The sequence below is a fragment of the Diaphorina citri genome, unplaced genomic scaffold, assembly GCF_000475195.1.
Source record: "Diaphorina citri unplaced genomic scaffold, Diaci psyllid genome assembly version 1.1 scaffold1305, whole genome shotgun sequence".
NCBI classification, from domain to species: domain Eukaryota; kingdom Metazoa; phylum Arthropoda; class Insecta; order Hemiptera; family Psyllidae; genus Diaphorina; species Diaphorina citri.
In genome coordinates this window covers 66845-81700 of record NW_007378734.1, presented here as the reverse complement: position 1 = coordinate 81700, position 14856 = coordinate 66845, and the positions used below count along the sequence as shown (strand labels likewise).

General features: G+C 39.4%; 1 long non-coding RNA gene across 1 annotated transcript; it reads left to right on the top strand.

Annotated features, from left to right (window-relative positions):
- Positions 1-14098: 14098 nt before the first annotated feature.
- On the top strand, positions 14099-14493 carry LOC113469941. Its single transcript, XR_003393200.1, has 2 exons — positions 14099-14272; positions 14360-14493. It is a non-coding gene; the product is annotated as an uncharacterized LOC113469941 (long non-coding RNA).
- The last annotated feature ends 363 nt before the right edge of the window (positions 14494-14856 follow it).

Below are 14856 nucleotides of genomic sequence, written 5' to 3'. Positions count from 1 at the left end.
TTTCTACATCAGAGGATCAGCAACTGTTCACCAAGAATAAGAAGTAACTTGTGTATGAGGAGAGGATTGTTCATGACTCTTATTTCCACCCCTGACACTGTTAAGTTCACTAATATAGTTTACTAATATGGTAGAGGGTGCTAGGGTGGTTCATATTAATGACTGACTCGTGTCATGGTTCAAGACTTCTCGTTGAAAATATTAACATGTACCCGTCGTGTGAACAGATGACTGAATTCGAACTGCATCCAGGGCGACCTCTTCGGGTCTTGGTCCTGAAATCGAGTCCCGGATTGGGTCTTAGTCCCGAAATCAAGTCCCGAACTGGTCGTCAGATCATGAGAAGTCATTATCTTTTGATTGAATTGTAAATGATTTACAAAGAATTACATGGGACTCAATACAATACCTTGGAAGCCAGACAATTATAACGGGAGAGGTGAGTAAACTCAGCGAAAGATCAACTCTCAACAGGATCTATAACGCAAAAGAAAGACAATCATCCCTTTTCCTCAAAAAATCTAGACGAGAGTTGTGAATGGGTTACAGACCAAGACTGACTTCAAAATGACAATAGTCAATAATAATCCTAAAATCGAAAGAGAAATAATCTTGAAATTCAAACAGAAAATGATCTTCACGGGTTAAGTACCTATTAAGACTTAAGACAGACGTGTATTGAGTTGAAGACTCTTAAAACCGACGAGTCTTTGATTCATAATGTCAATAAAGAGTTTATTGTTTATCTCCATGCAAATTGGGCGAGCCGATTATCATAATGTATCAATAAAATTAATGCTCCGTCGATAATCAGGATTCGTGTTGGCTGCACGTTAATGATAAAATGCACGATGACACATGCACGCGATTGTCAGAAACAACCGTAATCGAAATAAATGAGACTGCACCACACAGACAGAAAGAAATATGGATAGAGAGAAAAATGAATGGAAATGTGGATGGAAAGACAAATGTATATGATGGAAACGTGGATGGAAAGACCAAGACTGCACACAGACACACAGAGAAATATGGATGGAAAGAAAAATGTATGGAAATATGGCTGGAAAGACAAAGACCTGCACACAGACAAAGAGAAATATGGATGGAAAAAATATGGAAAGACTTATGGTTCTGTTCAATGAGATCAAAAAATTCCATCAGGCTGACGGATTAATGGCATAGGAAATTATGGAATAAGTAACTATGTTGAAGAAAAAGTGGTTATAGATAACTTGACTGTGATGCAAAATGGAATAAAAGAAATACTCGAAAAAGATGGCATAAAAATGAAGGAAAGTGATAGTGATGGAATGAAGACGAACAGCAGGAAAGAGAACGACAAGAGGTGATGGAAACAAAGATAAACGAGGAATTAATGAGGGAAACGAAACGCTGATAAGGAAAACAGGAGGCAAGAGAAAAGAGGAAAATTCTTCACTCATGTCCTGGGATTTGTTTCCGTAAAAAAGCTCACGACTCAGATGTGTGACCGGAAAAGTCTTTGATTTTCCTAAGAAAAACTATCGTGAAAAGTTGAGAAAATCAATATTGATGCCATTTTAAGGACAAACCGATCCGACCGTGCCGCCTTTTACAAGTGGCGAGGTGGTAGACTTGTCTTTTGAGATTTGACAGAGGGAACTAAAGGTAACAACAGAGGTTCTATCGTCCTCAAATAAAAGAGAGAAGGAGGACAGGATAGGAGAAAGGCAGCCGTTCCGAGAACGAACCAATAAAATTCCATACCTCGGCTGGGATTGAACCCACGCCCTCCTGTTTACCAGGCGAGCGCCTTGACCACTACACCACCGAGGCGGTTAGAAGATCATCTTAAGATCTATGGATGAACTTCATCAGGTGCCTAATAGGTAAAGAAATGGATAGAAGAGAAAGGAGTTTCAACTCTTCTTCTTCCTCCTTGTCTTCTTTTTCCTCCTCCTCCTCTTCTTCTTCGTCTTCTTCTTCTTCTTTTATAGGGGAAAAACAGTTAATCATTTACTTTTACAACTTGATTTCTCAAAGACATGCTCAATACCTCAATAGCTCAATGCTTATTAGGTGCAATAAAAAAAACTTTAATCTCCATCACAAGACGTTTTTAATGTTTTTTTATGCAACGCTCTTTTATGTTTATCCAAGTCATTTGATTAAGTTTTTATATTGTTGATTTTAAATTGAAGTGCAAATCAAGAAAAGTGACCGAAGCCTTTAATGCGTAGGATTATTTTAATCTAGGAAGGAAAGTCGGTCGAACGGGGTTATTGGGCAAGTCAGTTCAAGGTTATTTGAGGGGTTAGGTGTAAAATGAGGGTAAAAACGTCCCTCGATTCTCGTTTGGGGCGGATTTTATCCCAAACAGACAATGGTTCGTTCTCGGACCGACTGGCTTTCTTCTATCCTGCCTGCCCTCCTCTCTTCAATTTAGGGGACGATCAAACAACCTCTAAAACTTATCTCTTAGGCTATATAACTGTCTATGAAATTAGTCTCAAATGTGGCTGACTGTGATAGACACCTACAATTCACACATATTTGCATTATAATCTTGGTTCACCAAGAACCAAGAGACATTGGGACCGGGTTAGGGTTTCCAGACGTCCGGGTTTATGGATCCGCGCCTCGCTTGATCTTGAAAGGTGTAATACGGTGTTATGATGTACTTCTGAATGTTTGGAAGAACAAAATTACAAACTGCACTACCAGTAAAGATTCCTGAAGCTGAGGAGGGAAGTGCACTACCAGAAGCCCTAATAACCTTGAAAATGGGTGTAGTTGAGCAAGGGTAAAGATGAAAAGTTTCAAGTTTTACGTTACTCTCTATGGGAAAGTTGACATTTTTGGCTTTTCAATTAGGAATAAAAGGTGTTCTTTGTTAGTTTTCACTAGTAGGTATATTTGTTTTATCACCTTATCTTTTTCGATGATAAAGCAACTGCCGCTATAGCTGTTATTAGGCTCATTACATCCATGGCCTGCGTCTTAGCATGCCCATCCTGTAGCATGTCCCTCATCAGATGCACAAGAGCATTAATCCGTAATGCGTTATCTTCTCTCTCTAAGCTTCACCTCTTAAGCACACTTAAATGTGACAAGTGTGAAGTTAAAACTAGAGAGAGATAAAGGTTTTGGAGCTTCATTCAAGAAATAACTGGACTCAGTACAAAGTACCTGAACTATCGTTAGAGCAGTCAGTCTTACACTCTTATGTACCTATAGTGTAACGCAGTGATTGACAAACTGTGGTCCACAGCCCCTCATTGGGCCATAAAGGAGTTGATGTTAAGTCACAAAAAATATAGTAAAAAACCCGCGGAGCCTTCAAAATTAATTTGGGGCCGAGTGGATCGGAACACATCACATGCCTTCAGGCACACTCCATTTGTCAAGGGTCTAGGATGTCCTTGCCCTTGGGATCAATTCAATTTGAAGAAATTTGGGATTTACTGATGAAAATTTACAATGAAACAACAAGTGTGAAAGTTTGCGAACCGCTGGTCATCAAGTATCTCGTCAACCTAAAAACCATTAAAAGTAATGGCCTGTGTCCATTGTTAACTCAGCGTGTAGAGGTGTCTCGCGTCCTTGAATTCCAAGGTCGTTCAGCTGGACTTTATGTAGAGGAAAAATAAAGGTGGAGAAGAATACTAAGAGGAGGAGGAGAGAGCTGATGAGAAGAAAAGAGGAGAAGAAGGAAAAGTATGGAGCGTGTCCATATTCCATAATCTCAGTGAGTAGTGTCTCGTGTCCTTGAAATCCAAGGTCATCGCTAAATATGGTATTCATGTAGAAGAGAGGAAGAAAAGGAGATGATGAAGAAGAAGGAAGAGGAGGAGAAGAGGCGAGATTCTTACGGGAAAAGTAAAAAGTGGGTCTCCTGAGACATAGACAGCTAATAGTTCTTTAGAATACCTAGAGATTGCTGTTCGAAAACCTCTGACAGAATCAGACTGAAATCCGGTAGTTCCGTGAAATCTTACCTTTAAAAGAGAGAGCTCGAGATAGTGAACTCATGGTTCATAATAGTCCAGGAAACACGAGTTACAAATCCAATATTGGTGGGTAATCCAGGAATTCCAGGTATTATTAGATACAAATCCTTTCGATATTGAGTAAACCCCACGTAATTAATTTGATAATTCGCTGTTAATTAATTACTTTGATTTTTAAAACACTTTTATTTGATTTATTTATAATTGCACACATGGTACACTACAACACTTCTGGCACGAATAGATAAATTAATAAAATTACAAATTAATAATGAACCTATCAGAGGTAACAGCAAATAAATTACACCTAAATGCCCAAATTAATTTATTTGACTAAATATGAAATAATTAATTTAAATTGAAATATTTTGGAAACGATTTAAAGATACAACTGAACTTGGGGGGAAAAATAAAACTAATGAAAATTACCACAAAATGAGAAGAAAACAAATGAAGCCAATAAACAACTAAAAATTGACACACAAATAAGAGTAATTAAAAAATAACACTTTAAACAGATAATTCCAAAAAAACTATTAGATAACAATGCGGTTCCAACAATTATTCAGTTAACCGGATTACCAAATAATGAGAAAACGAACCTACCAAATACTACTCCTATTAGAAGCCTCTAACCAAACTATACTAGGAACCAGAGGAACCCAAAAAGCCCTGAGGACAAAATAGAAAACCAGATCTACACAACCAGAACGCCTGAAACCCCATGGAGTAACAAAGCAAGGAGGGTCGTAAAACTAATATTGTAAGGTACCAAACACATTTGAAGCCAGAGAGGTTATTTTTTAGTAAATGAATGATGGCTGTGTGGATGGAGGATTGCTCAATCCTTCCTCAAGAAATGACTTTAATTTTGATGCTCTGTATGGAAGTAGCTTTAACAACAGAGGTCTTACTGTCCCAACTACCAACAACGAAGAGAGAAGAAAGACAGGATAGGAGAAAGACAGCCGTTCTGAGAAGGAACCTTATTTGTTTAGAATAAAGTGGCAAATTAGAGGTCAATCAAGGTCATAAAAGATAACCTCAGTATTTTGCTATTTTGATCTGGATATTCCTCTAAAATTCCCAGAAGAAAAAAAAATCGTCTCAATATCTCATCCTCTCAAATCTTTAATGTACCGTAGCTGACATAAGTGCATTTCCACTTACTCCATTTGCGGATCTGCTTGCAAAACACAACCCGGTATCTACCCAGCTGATTTTTGAGGCCCTAAAATTGGCCCCAATTTACCAGACCACCTTAAAAAATTCCTCTAGTTGAATTCAATAAGTGATGCTGATATGATCATATGGATCGGGCTATTAAAGATGATTTGCATATTATTTTAAGTATGTGGTATAATGTGTCTTTGATACAATCAATATTGCACAGAACTATGGTTGGTGCCCCCTTATTTTGATAAAACAGTGCTTTATTTAGATGACTACCAGCTCAAGACTTGGTTACGCCAACAAATAGAGGTAGATCAACTATGAGTACTGTGACCAACATACCAACAATCTGAGTTACAGTTCCCCCAAACAAACCTTTTGAAAAAAAAAGAGATCTTGGTCCCTGCAAAGTTCAGATTGCAAATAAATGGTAGGAATTACTGTATCAAACACCTGAGGACCTGAGCCTTTTGCATTGGAATTATCCGAAAGTAGCTTTCCCTAATGCAGGGAAATTCGAAGGAAAAAGAAACCCCTAAACACAAATGCATACCCTATGTTCTTTCACACCCTTTGTTTGTTTTGAAAGCAACCCCCGTCATAACTTTCGGGGGGGGGAGGGAGGCGAACCATTATTTCGGGAAGGGAGGTGAACCTTTGTTTTGGGGGAGAGGAGAACCCTTGTTTGGGGGGAGGGAAGGAGGCGAACCATTATTTCGGGGGAGAGGAGAGCCCTTGATTGGGGGAGATGGGAAAAGTTAAAAACAGCCTCCACTCGCGCGGAGTTTTTAAACACAGGAGCCCCTTACTGGGGGGAAAGTTTAGAACAGGGGAAATCTGTTAGGGCGCTGTACTTCAGGTATGTCGTATGTGGGTGAGAATGGGAAACCTACCTATTTTCAGTGAAAGTAATAATGTAATGAAGAAATGAAGCAAGTGATGGTGCATTTGACTTGAAGACCTTGAAGTGCCCCCAGCGAAAGGCTCCAAGACGTTGGATGCAACGTTTACTGATGGAAGACTAACACCCATATTTATGAACAAAATGTTGGCTCTTAAGTTCGTGCTAAGCATAGTCTCAAGGCATTTGATTGGTCAATTTAGACTTGAGACTGATCTAAGAACGATCATTCTTGTTCATAAGTACGAGTGTAAATTTCATCCTGGATGGTTGGTACCTGGACGGGTAACTGTCTGGGACGTTAAGTACTGGTGGCCATTTCGGAGCCCACTCGGCCTCGTGAGGAAAGTTCTGGAAAACCTATAGCTTGTAGTATAGTCCATAAATGTCCTATAACTAGGGTCCCAAAAATCCCCCTCCAACTCATTGATTTTTTATTCTGGTAAGTGGGTTCTGATTGGGCAACTGGACCTTCAACCATTATAAGCTTATTGATAAAGGCAAGGTAGCATCAACAGAGAATAGTGCATATGTACCTGATATGACAAAAATAGCAAAAAGAAAAAAAAACTTTTCCTGTGTACACCCGGGGATATTTATATAGGTGCCTTAGTTTCAAGTGCGTACGGAAAAAAAAAGGTGTTACTATGTAGTTGTTTTTATCTCCGGGTTTCAAGGGGGTGGAAACTATATCGTAAATTACCTCTCGCCCAAAGGTAAAAGGGGGATTTCACCCTCGCTCCCCTAGATAAGAGAGGAATTTTACCTTCGCTCTCCTAAATAAGAGGGAAAAGAGGGAAATTTACCCTATCATCTAAAGACAATGAGGGGAACATTACATAAAAGTCCCCTGCACTCTGTGATTACCAATAAGGAAGGAGGGAATGTTGTGTGTGTATGGCATAGCATAAATGGGACTGCATACCTGCATTTGATAACGTGCTTGCTCAAAGGTAAGAGGGAGAGATTCTTTTTCTCCTACTCCTTCTCCTTCTTCATTCTTCCTTTCTTTCTTTGAATGGGGGAGTAGAGGAGTTCTTAGGCTCTTGAAAAGTGCGTCCTTTGAAGTGTATGGTCTGTATGGTGTATCAAAGAATTTTTTGGAGGGGAGTAACCAAAGGCTATTTTTCATCGAAAAGCCCGTTTTTTAGGTAGGAGGAGGCACCAAACGTTGAGAGGGAGAGAGAGAGACCCATTGTCAATTTCAGCGAATTTCAGTTCAGTGTACACCTCAAGGTCTACAGTCTACAGCCAATATCACAGCTTAAGTACTAATTTTTACTTTCTATTACCCTTAGGTATAGGAAGAATAACTAAAAATTTCACGATTCTAAGCAATGTACAGACAAATCTACAATTTTATTTATATATAGGTACGTCAAAAATTAACTTGTGACAAAGCATGAGGCACATATCTACCTACTTTTTGAAAAATTTCGCCTGCGGCGCTAAAAATTTCAAGTTCGATCAGCCCAAACTGGGGGCCCCGCGCCTTTGAAACTGCCCCGGGCCCCGCGGGGGGCTAATCCGGCCCTGAAACAACATTACTACAACAAAACCTTTCAATTTGGGTATTCCCTAAAGTCAAGCCTCAAAGAGCGGTAGACAAGGCTGCTCAAGACATTGGGTTAAAGATAAAGACCAAAACGGGTGAACGGGTTCCTTATATGGAAACAATCAAACAAGGATGCGAGTTAAAATAAACCAAAGAGCTTGGACATTTCAAATTCAAGAGATTCGCCAAAAGGAATAAATTTATTTTTGAACTTCATCTTACAAATCCCCTTCCCTATGACCTCCTGACTCAAATTTAAAGTTAGCTTTTGGGATTCGAACCCCAGTCTCCTTGCCTCGGTAAGGAATAGCCTAGTAGAAACACACTACCATCACGTCACATCACGTGAACTCATGGGGGTCAGTAGTTCAACGTTTTCCCATATTATGGTAGGTAATCTCGTTCAGGACACCCACACCACTTGTCACACTACCACTACCTAGAATATTGAATATCATGGGAAAACTTTGAATTACATCTTTCTGACTCCTCATGAGTTCACGTGACGTGATGGTAGTGAGTTCCTTTAATTTCTTCACAAGCCGCTCGAGCTCAAAAACAATTCAAAAACCAAGAGTGCATAAATCATCCGCGTTAGTTGACAAGTGGATTCCAAGAATTCGAAGACCATTTCCAGGTATTCATTGACGACACAATCCCTGCCTCCCTCGTAATTACTACGACTGTCTACCTGTCTCAGGTCTCATTATACTATTTGGAGTCGCCAAAACGAAGTCTACCCCTGTTCCAAATCCCAATATCTACATATATCCTCAATTCCTCATGTTTTGTACCTGATGACCTGACTTGTGACTTGCATGTATTGAGGACAGCATGACTTACATGTATTGAGGACAGCATGGGTTTTATAGATAGACAACAGCATTTCGAAGGAAAATAATAATAATACTAGTATATAATAAATAAATGAAAATAATAAATCAATATTCAAGTCTCCGATGTAGGTATAGGCAAGTGAATTATTAATGTGCGAATATACATCAGTAACTGTTATAACTGTGATGATAATAGTAATGTAACTATCTAATTAACAATAATATGGTTAATTAAGTACTACACATGATTAACAGATATGTATATTCCACAATAGAGCCTATCCTATAAAATAGTCAATGCAAGTTGTACCTAGGTATATTTCTATGATAGGGAGTTGTAAAATTGTTCAGAAAGGTATTGTACCTACATACATATCTGGATCTGTACAAATAGGTACGGTATACCTATTTATCTGTACCTGATTTTTGAAAGTTGTCATTTGCCTTTGTTTATCAGATTTGATTTTTATGAATGAGGTGAAAAAATTAGGAAAATTTTGATTTAGGTGGAAATTGAACCCGGAGGCTTCCGGCCCTTTCAAGTATCACCCTCGTAGATTCGTATAAGCTTAACCCAACCTTTAGGGCTGCAAAGAGATCACCCTCGTAGGTATACCTTCAGTGTGCAAGTATCATCCCAGTAGGTATACCCGGCATTTATAGTGGTTCAATACTTCTCAAGTTACTGTTGCGATGTGGCAAAATAGGGACTAATCCTGATGTAAGGTGCCAAATGCACTAGAGGCACCGATACAAAAACTGATCTGATTCGTTGATATGTTAACACGGCACATTAAGTGTAAGTCCTCATTTATACCAATTTCCAATCCACTACATCATATTAGCTTGGCTACATTAGTGGTATTGGACCATTAGCTACAAGATACTAAATGATACACGTACAAAGAGAACTTTTTTCGTACACTGACGTGCGAAAATTCGGGACAGATTACCCCCTAAATCCTAGAACTTTGCCGGAATCAACGAATTTTCCATGAAAAATTGAGCCTACTAGAAAACTAAAGATAGTACCTATCTAGAAATGGTTGGGTGGAAGAGCTCCTCCAGGAGAACAGAGAACCCTGCTACTTAAAAGAAAGCCATTAATAAACATGCAATATGAGCTCTCAAAACTTGCACGATAAAGGAAAGCGATTAATTCAAACTGCATAGAGCTGATCATGTAAAGTCCTTTTATCAAGTCAATCAGCGCTGTCAATCTTTCTTTAATTCCGGGGCGGAACGCTACCTCCTTAATTACCATTCTGTTTTCAGCCTTTGATATATTTTCAAAACAAAAGGCTGTCAAATAGCAAAAGGGATGAAAATTGTCCCAAATTCTTTGCACCTCAGTGTACTTCAGCAAAACAATCTATTGGTCACCAGATGCACGTAGACCAAGGCCCCGGTGTTTCCTAACATCAGGTTCCAAAGTGCAAGTAGGAGGTAGAGTTCTCCGTAGGTTGAACTCGTTTCTGAAAGCCTCCGCAAAAACTTCTTTGTCCAAGTGGTAACAAAGTATCCTGGTCCCCAGTGCAATTCAATTGAACCTCAAACTTTACACACCAAGGCAGTCCGAACACGGGTCATGATTGTTTTGTAATGGACGATTTTGATACTAGAAGAAATGGGGTATTTTAACTGAAATGAAATTATGAAACTTCACAAAGTTACTGAGTCCTCCATCAAAAATTATTTTACTACAACACTTGGGGTGCAATAATCCTACATACACACAGGAATTTCGTTAGAAAAGACCCCCATTTCATCAATGTAATGTAATGTACTACAACACCTGTCCAATGACACAGTACTGATTAAGAACACTTTTTTATCCCGAAACTTCACAAAGTTACTGAGTCCTCCATCAAAAATTATTTTACTACAACACTTGGGGTGCAATAATCCTACATACACACAGGAATTTTGTTAGAGAAGACCCCCATTTCATGAATGTAATGTAATGTACTACAACACCTGTCCAATGACACAGTACTAATTAAGAATTAAGAACACTTTTTATCCCATGGGAAATGTCCGGGTTTTCGATGGAATGTCCGGGTTTTTGGAACCAAATGTCCTACTTTTTAAAAATTTGATCTGGAGACCCTAGACCGGGTAGACCTGACTGTAAATAAGTCATAACCAAAGAAGAATACCCCATAAAGAATTTGTCTTCAGACTTTCAGAGTCTCAAATAAAGAACTTGAAGTCATCACAGTCTCATGAAGACCAATGTTTTTATGAGAGCAAAAAGCAAAAGTAGAGTGGTCTGTACCCATCAAGTATCTCGTCAACCTAAAAACCATTAAAAGTAATGGCCTGTGTCCATTGTTAACTCAGCGTGTAGAGGTGTCTCGCGTCCTTGAATTCCAAGGTCGTTCAGCTGGACTTTATGTAGAGGAAAAATAAAGGTGGAGAAGAATACTAAGAGGAGGAGGAGAGAGCTGATGAGAAGAAAAGAGGAGAAGAAGGAAAAGTATGGAGCGTGTCCATATTCCATAATCTCAGTGAGTAGTGTCTCGGTAATAACAAAAGGTATAGTGGACGGGCTATTGTATTCGCTTCGGTGTCTGTCTGTCCCCATAGAAGGACTTATCCAAACCTGGTCGAACAAATTAGGTAGGTACATAGGTACTGATTTTCTTTAACCACGATCGAATAAACTACGGGCTGTAGTGTCTCGTGTCCTTGAAATCCAAGGTCATCGCTAAATATGGTATTCATGTAGAAGAGAGGAAGAAAAGGAGATGATGAAGAAGAAGGAAGAGGAGGAGAAGAGGCGAGATTCTTACGGGAAAAGTAAAAAGTGGGTCTCCTGAGACATAGACAGCTAATAGTTCTTTAGAATACCTAGAGATTGCTGTTCGAAAACCTCTGACAGAATCAGACTGAAATCCGGTAGTTCCGCTACGGGCTAAAAAATTCCCGGAGGTTAAGGTTAAGAGATTGTGATGGTCCCAAAAGATCATGGTTTGTAGTTTGAACATGTGGTTGTACTAAATGATTTTGTAGAATCCTCTCGAACCACTGCTATAGTGACATAGATTTCGTAAGCATCGGTCGTACATAAACCAGGAAAGGTAAATAAATGAATCTTTCTAAAATATTGAAGTACTTACCTGATTGATTCGGAACTCAGGATTGGCCACATGTTACAAGTTAGTGTAGGTCCACAAGTTATGAATAGCAATATCGAGCATGGAAACTACCTCACCAATAAACAAACAACATTACTACAACAAAACCTTTCAATTTGGGTATTCCCTAAAGTCAAGCCTCAAGAGCGGCAGACAAGGCTGCTCAAGACATTGGGTTAAAAATAAAGAACAAAACGGGTAAACAAGTCCCTAATATGGAAACATTGGAAACAAACAAACAAGTACAAGAGTTATAATGAACCAAAGAGCTTGAAATTTTCGAATTCAAGTGACTCGCCAAAGGTATAAATTTGTTTTTTTTTTGTTTTTTTTTTTTTTTGTTTTTTTTAAGAAGTTTGACAGAGGGAACTGTAACTACTAAGGTCTTATCATCCCGAAATCGAAGAGAGAAGGAAGACAGGATAGGAGAAAGCCAGCCGTTCCGACGACGGACATTATACCATCAGGATAAAATCCGCCCCGGGCGGGAATCGAACCCGCGGCCTCTTTGGGATTCAAAATCGTTTTTGGGATTCAAACCTCAGCCTCGTTGCCTCGGTAAGGAATAGCCTTAAGGTAAAAACACACCACCGTCATGTCACGTCACATCCCAGATAGATATAGCAAAATTTTCCTATAATACTCTAGGATATCTCGTTCAGGACGGCCACACTACCTACAATTTTATGGGAAAACTTTGAAGATCTTTCTGACTCCACATGAGTTCACGTGACGTGACGTGATGTTAGAGTGTTTCTTTCTGCCTTTAATTTTTTCACAAGCCGCTCGAACTCAAAAACAATTCAAAAACCAAGAGTGCATAAATCATCCGCGTTAATTGACAAGTGGATTCCAAGAACTCGAGAACCATTTCCAGGTATTCATTGACGACACAATCCCTGCCTCCCTCGTAATTACTCTACCTGTCTCAGATCTCATTATACTATTTGGAGTCGCCAAAACGAAGTCTACCCCTGTCCCAAATCCCAATATCTATACATATTTTATATCCTCATGTTTTGTACCTGATGACCTGACTTGTGACTTACATGTATTGAGGACAGCATGGGTTTTATAGATAGATTCATTTCGTCTTCAGCTAGGACCTAATTGAAATCGGGAAAAGGTGCAATAAAAGAAGATGATGAATCTAATAAAGACCGGATATAGGGATGCCTACTTGGACGGTTGACCATCATAATTCATAGACTCTTGAGTAGAAGTTATCAATCAAGGAACTTAGTAAAGCCGAAAGGTTGGTGAAACTTTTAGAACTGTCCGACTTACAGTTGAGAAGTTTAATGTAATAGAAAGTCGTGTGATGTTCACACCAGATTTTTTGAAGAAGAATGCTATATGTATTTATGGCACTTTGTTAGACCTCAGAGTTTTGATGATCAGGAGAAGCTAAATTTCATCCGTCAACCCTTCTAGCTCCAGAAACTCAGCGGATAAACATCCTTTTCTTCTTTCCTCTTTGTCAATATTCCCTCCCTTCTCAAAAAAAAATCTCCAAGATCCCCCAAGACCTTCTTATATTGTTACCCCATACCCCATACTCCTTCTCTCCCTCTCCTCCTCTTCTTTCCTCCTCTTTTTAGTATTCTCCTTCTTTTCCTCTTCTTCTTCCCTTTCCTCCCTCCTCTTCTTCTCCTTCGTCCTTCTTCTCCTCCTCCTCCTCCTTCTTCTCCTCCTCCCTCTTCTTCTCCTTCGTCCTTCTTCTCCTCCTCCTTCCCTCCCTTCTCCTCCTTGTTTAATTTGATATATAGGTCGACTAGGTTTGGATAAGTCCTTCTATGGGGACAGACAGACCGACCGACAGACAGACATACCACACACAGAGACACCGAAGCGAATACAATAGTCCGTCCCTTATACCTTTTTATTACTATTGTAATAATAAAGGAAGGACGGACTAATAAAGGAATGAAAAGAGGAAGAAATAGGGAGAGGGAGACAAGAGTTGATAAAGTAAGTACAACGGGAATAAGGTATGAAAAAGGGAGGAAATATAGAGAAGGGGGAAGAAAGATACAGAGGTAGGAAAATAGGGAGAGAAAGAGAAGAGTTGATAAAGTAAGTGACAGAACTCATTCTTGAAATCCCTTCCACTCTCTGCCATTTTGTGTTACTTCCATATATAGGAATCGTCAGATTTTTTTTTTTCCCTCCCTCCCTTTTGTTTTTTTTCCAAAAAAAGGAATTGTTAAATTTTTTTTTTTTTTTTTTTTTTTTCAAGATCTAGAATTCTAGAAATTTGGGCAGTGAGAATTTTTTTTGGTTTGACTAAAGCTAGAATTTTGTTCTAGAAATTTTAGCAGAGGGGATACTCCGGTTTCATTAAACTTCAAAGTGATTGTAAATCTGCTTAAGTCCGCGAATGAAAATTACCTGTTTGGGATAAAACCCGCCCCCCTGCGGAAAACGAAACTGCAACCTAGCGCTTACAAGGCAGACGCGCTACCAAGCTAACTAGGCTGGCGGACCAAAAATTGTTTATTTGATTTTTGGGTCAAAAAACATTGTATGCTTTTAGTCCATCCGACTCAGATTTGAGGTCCATGCGATTGGACTGCCAACAAAAGCCAAGGGAGTCTGATTTATTTTTGGTCTTGTAGAGAGAAAGGGCTCTCCCGGTATTTGAAGAGAACGGCGGAAAGTGGCTGTGACATCAGGTGTTTACGTTATGTCTTGCTGAAAACTAGGGAGTGGGGAAGAAGATATAGGAAGAGAAAAGAAAGAGAAAGTGGCTGTGACATCAGGTGTTTACGTTATGTCTTGCTGAAAACTAGGGAGTGGGGAAGAAGATATAGGAAGAGAAAAGAAAGAGAAGGAGGAGGTGAAGAAAAGCAGGAAGAAGACGAGGGCTTACGTCTTGGTAAAAACTAGGGAGAAAGAAGAATAGGAGGAGGAGGCGAAGAGGAATAAGATAAAAAGAGTCCGGAGGAGAAAGAAGAAGAAGATAAGAGAAGAAGAAGAAGAAGAAGAAGAAGAAGAAAGAGGAGGAGGAGGGGGAAGAGGTGAGCTTACGTCTTTCTCAAAACATAGAAAGAAAAAACGGAGAAAGGAGGACAAGAGAAGGAGGAGGAGAGAGGAGGAGGCAAAGGAGGGGAAGAAGAAGTAGTAGTGCGAGAAAGGGAAGAAAAGAAGAGCAGGAGGAGGAGATTATTAGGAGGGAGAAGGAGAAAAGAAGAGTTATGAAAAAAAGATAAAGGGAAAGGAAGATAAAGGAGAAAGAGAAAGAGGGAGAGGAGGGGGA